Source organism: Cetorhinus maximus, chromosome 13 (assembly GCF_964194155.1).
Source record: "Cetorhinus maximus chromosome 13, sCetMax3.hap1.1, whole genome shotgun sequence".
NCBI lineage: Eukaryota > Metazoa > Chordata > Chondrichthyes > Lamniformes > Cetorhinidae > Cetorhinus > Cetorhinus maximus.
This window is the reverse complement of record NC_135891.1, coordinates 121,764,491-121,773,414: the sequence shown is the minus strand read 5'-3', so window position 1 is coordinate 121,773,414 and position 8,924 is coordinate 121,764,491.

The window sequence follows — 8,924 nt, the reverse complement described above, 5'->3', positions numbered from 1 at the left end:
CATAAAACACTAGCACCCAGATGTCTCTTCTTATTTCATTTCCCCACAGATATTTCATCCCGCCCTGGATCTAGGTTTGAGCAAAAATGTGAATGACGCCTGTCATCCAACCGTAAATGTGGAGAGGCCACGCAAAATCACTGTTAATTGCATCGTTAATGGGCTTAATTGCCCGTTTCTTTGTTGGCAGGCGTGCTACCGACTGCCATGCGCGCCTGCCGAGCGAAATATGGCACAAGTGAGGGATGACATAGGGACGCTCGCCCAATGTCGTCTTACGCTATTTCTCCTCCATTCGGGTTAGGTGTGCACACGCCTGCAGGACATACTGCAAAGGCTATGGACCCTGACAATATTCCAGCAATAGCCCTGAAGACTTGTGTCCTAGAACTTGCCACGTCCCTAGCCAAGCTATTCCAGTACAGCTACAACACCGGCATCCACCCAGCTATGTGGAAAATTGCCCAGGTATGTCCTGTACACAAAAAGCAGGATAAATCCAACTCAGCCAATAGCCGCCCCAGCAATCTACTCTCGATCATCAGTAAAGTGATGGAAGGGGTCATCAACAGTGCTATCAAGCGGCACTTGCTTAGCAATAACCTGCTCACTGATGTTCAGTTTGGGGTCCACCAGGGTCACTCAGCTCCTGACCTCATTACAGCCTTGGTTCAAACATGACAAAAGAGCTGAACTCCAGAGGTGAGGTGAGAGTGACTGCCATTGACATCAAGGTAGCATTTGACCGAATGTGGCATCAAGGAGCCCTAGCAAAACTGGAGTCAATGGGAATCAGTGAGAATACTCTCCACTGGTTGGAGTCCTACCTAGTACAAAGGTAGATGGTTGTGGTTGTTGGAGGTCAATCATCTCAGCTCCAGGACATCACTGCAGGAGTTCCTCAGGGTAGTGTCCTCGGCCCAACCATCTTCAGCTGATTCAGCAATGACCTTCCTTCCATCATACTTTGCGTCGGTCTTCACAATGGAAAAGGACGACGCAAGTATAGACATCAGGGTGAAGGACTGTGAAACATTAGAGGAAATTAACATAGAAAGAGAGGAGGTACTAGCGGGCTTAGTGGCCTTAAAAGTGGATAAATCCGCCGGCCCGGGTGAGATGTATCTCAGGCTGTTGAGAGAGGCAAGTGGGGAGATATCAGGGGCCCTGGCAGTAATTTTCAAATCCTCTCTGGTCACAGGTGAGGTGCCAGAGGACTGGAGGACTGCTAACGTTGTCCTATTATTAAAAAAGGGAGGAAAAAGATATAGACCAGGGAATTACAGGCCAGTCGTCTAACCTCGGTAGTGGGGGGAAGTTACTAGAAAGAATTTTGAGGGACAAAGTATATCCGCATTTGGAGAGACACAGATTAATCAGGGATAGTCAGCATAGGTTTGTTAAGGGAAGGTTGTGTTTGACAAATTTGATCGAGTCTTTTGAGGAGGTAACCAGGAGTGTTGATGAGGGTAATGCATTTGATGTGGTCTACATGGACTTTAGGAAGGTTTTTGGTAAGGTCCCTCATGGCAGACGAGTCAAGAAAGTAAGAGCCCATGGGATCCAAGGCAAATTGGCACGTTGGATCCAAAATTGGCTGAGAGGCAGGAAGCAGAGGGTGATGGTAGAGGGAACTCTGTTTCCAGTGGGGTTCCGCAGGACTCGGTGTTGGGGCCCTTGCTGTTTGTGATGTACATAAATGATTTGGGGGTATGATCAAGAAGTTCGCGGATGACACAAAGATTGGTAGGGTGGTAAATAGTAAGGAGGGTAGCCGTAAACTGCAGGAGGATATCAATGGACTCGTCAGGTGGGCAGAGCAGTGGCAAATGGAATTCAACCCGGAAAAATGTGAGGTAATGCACGTGGGAGGGCTAACAAGGCAAAGGATTACACTATAAATGGTAGGACCCTGGAAAGTACTGAAGATCAGAGGGATATGGCGTGCATTTCCAGATCCCTGAAGGTAGCAGGGCAGGTAGATAAGATGGTTAAGAAGGCATATGGGATACTTGCCTTTATTAGCCAGGGGGGTAGAGTACAAGAGCAGGGAGGTTATGCTGGAACTGTATAAAACGCTGGTTAGACCACAACTGGAGTATTGTGTTCAGTTCTGGTCACCACATTATAGGAAGGATGTGATTGCACTGGAGAGGATGCAGAGGAGATTTATCAGGATGCTGCCTGGGCTGGAGGGTCTGAGCTATGAGGAAAGATTGGATAGGCTGGGGTTGTTTTCCTTGGAGCAACGAAGGTTGAGAGGGGACCTGATAGAGGTGTAGAAGGTTATGAGGGGCATAGATAGGGTGGCTAGGAAGGCACTTTTTCCATTAGTAGAGGGGTCAATAGCCGGGGAGTGGCTTAGATGTATGGTAAGAGGTAGAAGACAAAGAGGGGAGTTGAGGAGAAATTTTTTCATCCAGAAGGTGGAGCTCACTGCCTGAAAGGGTGGTTGAGTCAGAAACTTTCGTAACATTTAAGAAGTATTTAGATATCCACTTGCTTTGCCATAGCCTCCAGGGCTATGGGCCAAGCGCTGGAAAATGGGATTTGTGTAATCAGATCTTTGTTGACTGGCACGGAAATAATGGGCCAAATGGCCTCCTTCTGTGCTGTAAACGTTTATGGGTCTATCTCAGGTCAGAAGTGGAAATGTTCCCTGCTTATTGCATAATGGTCAGCACCATTCGTGACTCCTCAGATACTGAAGCAGTCCATGTCCAAATGCAGCAAGACCTGGGCAATATTCAGGCTTGGGCTGACAAGTGGCAAGTAACATTCGTGCCACACAAGTGTCAGGCAATGATCATCTCCAACAACAGAGAATCTAATCATCTCCCCTTGACATTCAACGGCAATACCATCAATGAATCCCCATTATCAATGTCCTGGGGGTTACCATTGACCAGAAACTGGACTGGACTAGCCACATAAATACCATGGCTACAAGAGCAGGTCAGAGGCTAGAAATCCTGCAGTGAGTAACTTGTCTCCTGACTCCCCAAAGCTTGTCCACCATCTACAAGGCACAAGTCAGGAGTGTGATAGAATACTCCCCACTTGCCTGGGTGAGTGCAGCTCACACAACACTCAGGAAGCTTGACACCATCCAGGACAAAGCAGCCGCTTGATTGGTACCACATCCACAAACATTCACTCCCTCCACCACCGTCAAACAGTAGCAGCAGTGTGTACCATCTACAAGATGCATTGCAGAAACTCACCAAGGCTCCTTCCACAGCACCTTCCAAACCCACGACCACTACCATCTAGAAGGTCAAGGGCAGCAGATACATGGGGCGGTATTTTCCATGCCTGCTGGCAATGGGCGTGTTCGGCTGCATGAGTGGACAATGTGGCAAGAAACCCAAAAATTGGTTTCACAACGTCATGAAACCAGTTCGCAATCGTCCACTCAGCCCGTTGATGGCAGGCTCTGTTTCCCACCATTGGACATCGGGAACCTCATTGTAATACGTAAGTATATCAGGCCAACCCATTGGACTCATCCAACACCACACCCACCCACCCCCCAACCATGCTAGATTGTCCACCCATGTAGGCGGGAAAACATGCTGGTGTAGAACATGCCTTGACAAACATGACGTGCAGGAGTTGGGACTTACCACCAGGGCCTTACTCACATTGTGGACCTCCAAGGAGCAGAAGATGCTGCAGCCCAACAGCAATGACATACTGGAGGAATGTCCATGACAAGCTGGGTGGATTCTCATGGACACGGCTCTGCTGCAAAGCAGCTCACAGAAGTTGGAAAGTCACGGTTGATGCTCACACTGGCTGATGGTTGAGGGGGTGGGGTAGAAAGGTCTGGGATAGACTGGGAGAGGAGGAGGTGTCGGGGGTGAGGTTGGGAGGAGGGGAGTCAAGGTGTTGGGGGCAGGGAGTATGGTGGGAGGAGGGGTTAACGGCAGAAGATGGCAAACGGAGAGGTAGGTGTAATTGGGATGGAAGATGTAAGGAAAGGAGTTCGGGGAGAGGAAGGAGTGTGGAGAGAGGAGGGAGTCCAGGGGGAGGAAGGAGTGCGGAGAGGGGAGGGAGTAAAGGTAGAGGAAGAAGTAAGGGTGTCTGAGGGAGTCAGGAAGGGGGAAGGAGTAAGGCTGGAGGAAGCGCCTTCCAAACCCACGAGCGCTACCATCTAGAAGGACAAGGGCAGCAGACACATGGTGTCTGGCATTGGGTGTGTTCGGTAGTGTGAGCGGACAATATGGTGAGAAAGCCAAAAATCGGGAGCAGGGAAGTACTAAGTGTGGTGGAAGAAGTAAGGATGGAGGGAGTAAGTGGGGGGGAATCTGCGGCGGTGGTGGGAGGAGTAAGGGGGGAAAGGGGTCCTGGGGGCAGGAAAGGGTCGGGAGGGGGGAAGGGGTTCTGGAGGAAAGGGGTCCAGAGGGGGGAAAGGGTTCTGGGGGGATGAGGTCGGCGGGGCGGGGGGGAGGGAAAGTGGGAATGGGATCTGGAGGGGGGAATGGGTCCAGGGGGGGAAAAGGACCCGGGGAGGGGGGTGGTCCATCCGGAGGGGGGGTGTGCAGGTGAGTGTGCAAGGGAGGGGTCTGATGAGTCCACACCTGCCTCCTGGGGGGTGGCGGGGGAGGAACTGAGGGTGGGTGTGGTACGCATGGTATAAAGGAACGGTCAGAATGTATGAGCGCAGAGAGAGGCGGTGTGGTGGGAGGGGGAGGGTTCTATGGTAGCTGTAGAAGGGACGGTGAGGGTGGTTGGTGGGGTCTCAGAGGCAGACAAGGGCCCTAGGAGTGGGAAGGAGGAGGTCGGGGAGGTTAATCTGGATTGGGGGGGGATTTTCGGGAAGGAAGGGAATGTGCACGTTCACCTGGACATCCCCGAAAGAAAAGGGTTGTGGCTGATAGATTACGGAGGGGACATGGAAGATGATGCCGGGGGGTCAACTGTGATGGGGGGAAGGAAATGGGTGCCTGGGGGGAGGGGAAAGGATGGGGGAGTGCACAAAAAATCAAATCAAGACCATGCTGTCCAAATTGAAAGTGAAGCGAGAGTCACGGTGGGTGAGATCGGGTGCTGCATGGGAGTGTGATCATTGGGTGGGCGGAGATGCAGCTCAGATGGACAACTGAAAGCGAACCCCAGAGGGCAGCTTTGAAAATGCTTAGGGCAGTGAGTTGAGGGCAATACGGGAAGGATCCGCGTGTGTAGGAGAGTGCATGCACGAGGCTCGGAAAGGCCCTGCCACACACACACTTCTCCCTCCAGCATCACTCGTTGGCCGGCTGCTCCCTCTGCAGTGACAGAGGACGAGGTTGAGGGGCTCACAGGCAAATGGGACTCGGAGGGAGGGGGCAGACTTTGAGATTCCTCAGTGGGCGACCCAGGGGTGTCCAGCTGCCGCTCCCCCTCCCTTCGGATGCCCAAAGGCCCCGGCCTGACTCCTTGGGACGGAACAGCTAGAGGGACATTGAGAAGCCCCCTTTCCCTCTCGTGCAGGAGCTCCCGGGATGGAGCGCAGGTCTGCGCACATTTCCACATTCCGCTGGACCAGGGTCTCCATGGCATCCACCATCCTTCCCATGGAGACCTCCATATGCTCACATGTGGGCAGCACTTCATCAGAGGGCAGACGGACGCACTCCTCTGACTTGCGTGCCACTCTGTTGGGGGTTTCCAACAGCTCTGCGTGATGTTCCACTGCCTTCTGCTGACTCTCCGCGATGAATTGGAAGGCTGAATCCAGAGGCTCGTCATATGACTCAGACCCTACAGACGCCTCTTCCCCAGCAGTCCTCCGAGTTCCAGGGGGCTCAGCTGAACCTGTCTCCTCCTGATCTGTGCACGTGTTCATGGGATGACCACCAGATTGTAAACCCGAGCCTGCTCTAGATCTAGGTCCCACCGAGGTATGTGTCTCTGCACTGGTGGAGGGTGAGGGTAAGCGCTGTGATGGGTATTCCAGGCTGCTCATTTCCAGCTCTTCAATGGAGGAGGTGTCCTCTTGGCTGGAGGTGAGGACCTGGATGGATCTAAGGGAATGGCTGAGGGTGTTGGTCCTTGGCAGAGCTCCCTGTGAACCAAAGTGGAGATAATGAGTGCATGGCAGCAGAGTCAAAAGCAGGAGAGAGAGGCACTCACAGTTGCGTTGAGAGAGGGATGATGGGGAGCAGGATCCAAGGTGGGTGTTTGCTGCCGACTTCACTGTCGCCTTAGGCATGGTCCACGTCCTCACCAGTCAGCGCGATGGCACACTCCTCAAAGTGAGTGAGGGGACTAATGTGGGTCACTTCACCCCCAGTCTGGGACCTCTCCCTGCTATTGTGAACAGGTTTCTCCTGCAGGAAAACAGATGGAGAGAGTATGAGCAGAACACATGGCACTGCATGGAATGTTTGTGTGGTGACCGGAGCCATGGATAGGGTGAGGGCATGAGCCTGATGGAGATGTGAGGGTGTGTGAGAGTTAGTGGTGTTGTCCCTTGAGGTGTGAGATCCCTGTAGATATGTGATGGGTTTGTGAGTGTGTGAGTTGAAAGTGATGAGAAGAGTTAATTACCCTGGCAGAACGGATGAGACCATTCACCCTGTTTCAGCACTGGGTGGCTGTCCTCTTTTGCAGGGCATTGGCACTGACCACCACTGCCACTGCCTCCCATGCTGGTGATGCCGCTGCCTCTCCTGCAGCCAGAGTAGACATAGAGGGCATCACAGCACGCCTCCATGGCATCCAAAAGGCGCTCGAGAGACGCATCATTAAGCCCTGGGGGTTGCAGCCTTTTTGCCTTTCAGGGCCATTTCTTCCCTGCAGCAGTCGTGGGCTGGAAGCACTGAGAGGTGTGTGTGTGGCTGGACTTTAAATATGGTGCCCGGCATGATAGAGCAGCGAGATGAGGGCGTGGCGGGCGAATGAGAGCCTGCCTGCCATGGAAACGGCATGTTCCCTAGGAATGCATAATCAATGCGGTGGGTTTGAGATGATACGGCGTGAAAAGCTGCCATTGCAGCCGGTGGGTAAAATGAGTGCAAATCTGGGATGATTCTGCCCATGGGAACACCACCACCTGGGAGTTCCCCTCCAATCCACTCACCATCCTGACTTGGAAATATATCGTCGTTCCTTCACTGTCACCGGGGCAAAATCCTGGAACTCCCTCCCTAACAGCACTGTGGGTGTACCTACCCCTTCAAGAAGGCAACTCACCACCACCTTCTCAAGGGCAATTAGGGATGGGCAATAAATGCTGACCCAGCCAGCGAGGCCTATATTCATTGAACAAATATAAAAAACATATACCTGGGAGTAAGTTACAGACTGGAATCTAATCGAGGTGTTCGGGTGGTTTATATACAGAATGACAGATACCCGGGAGTGAGTTACAGGCTGGAATAAATTGGAGGTGTGGTTTCCACACAATAACAGATACTCAGGAATGAGTTCCTAATTTGCTCTGATCTGTGTGAAGTGATTTTCAAGGCTTTGTGTGTTTTCTGTTGGCAATGAGCTGCTCATTTCTGTTTTTTCTGCCAAAGGTTTCTTATTGTTCAATTTGTTGTGGTATTGTTTGTTTATTTGCAGATACACTGGGAAGCCATTGCCGTCAGGAGGATGAAGACACACCCAACAGCACGGTTACAGGTAAGAAGCAAGGAGCAGGACTTGGGAATACTACAGCCTAGCTGCACACCCAGGGTGAGGACACGACCAGGGTGAGGACACGCCCAGGGTGAGGACACACCCAGGGGGAGGACACGCCCAGGGGGAGGACACGCCCAGGGGGAGGACACGCCCAGGGTGAGGACACGCCCAGGGGGAGGACACGCCCAGGGGGAGGACACGACCAGGGTGAGGACACGCCCAGGGTGAGGACACGACCAGGGTGAGGACACGCCCAGGGTGAGGACACGCCCAGGGGGAGGACACGCCCAGGGGGAGGACACGTCCAGGGTGAGGACACGCCCAGGGGGAGGACACGACCAGGGTGAGGACACGCCCAGGGTGAGGACACGACCAGGGTGAGGACACGCCCAGGGGGAGGACACGCCCAGGGTGAGGACACGCCCAGGGGGAGAACACGCCCAGGGTGAGGACACGCCCAGGGGGAGGACACGCCCAGGGTGAGGACACGCCCAGGGGGAGGACACGCCCAGGGTGAGGACACGCCCAGGGTGAGGACACGCCCAGGGTGAGGACACGCCCAGGGGGAGGACACGCCCAGGGTGAGGACACACCCAGGGAGGGGACACGCCCAGGGGGAGGACACGCCCAGGGGGAGGACACGCCCAGGGTGAGGACACGCCCAGGGTGAGGACACGCCCAGGGGGAGGACACGCCCAGGGGGAGGACACACTCATAGGGCTGAATTTTTAACTAGGCGGGTGGATGTAAAATGATGTTGGGCGTGAGTGCCAATGTCATCGCGCGCCTGCATGATATTTCGGTCGGTGGGCGTGTGCCGGAGTCAATGTGCCTGCCGACAATTAAAAGGCCTGCTAAGGCCATTAAAATGGTAATTGGAAGAAATTTTTCACTCGCTGTTTAACCTTACGGTTGACCAGCAGGCGAAATGGCCAAGCGGCCTTTGCATTTTTTTGGAAACCTCATCCACAGACGGGATGAGGTTTCCAGCAGCAAATTAAAATAAAATAAAATTTTTTAAATGTATTTAATAATATGTCACTGCTCATGTTGACATGAGGGGACATGTTTTAAAACATTGTTAAGATATCTACTTTTTATTTTGAAAACTCTTGATCTTCCTGAGGCAGCTCTGTACCTCGGGGAGATTTTCGAGTGTGCACCCGTGCGTATGCACAAAGCTCGTGCTCACCCTCCCCTACCCCATCCCCCCAGCCACCCACACAGGCAGTGCTGAGCGTTCACACTCGCATTTCACACTGGGTAGGTCTTAATTAATCCGCCAACATGAAATCGCAGTGCGGCCCCGA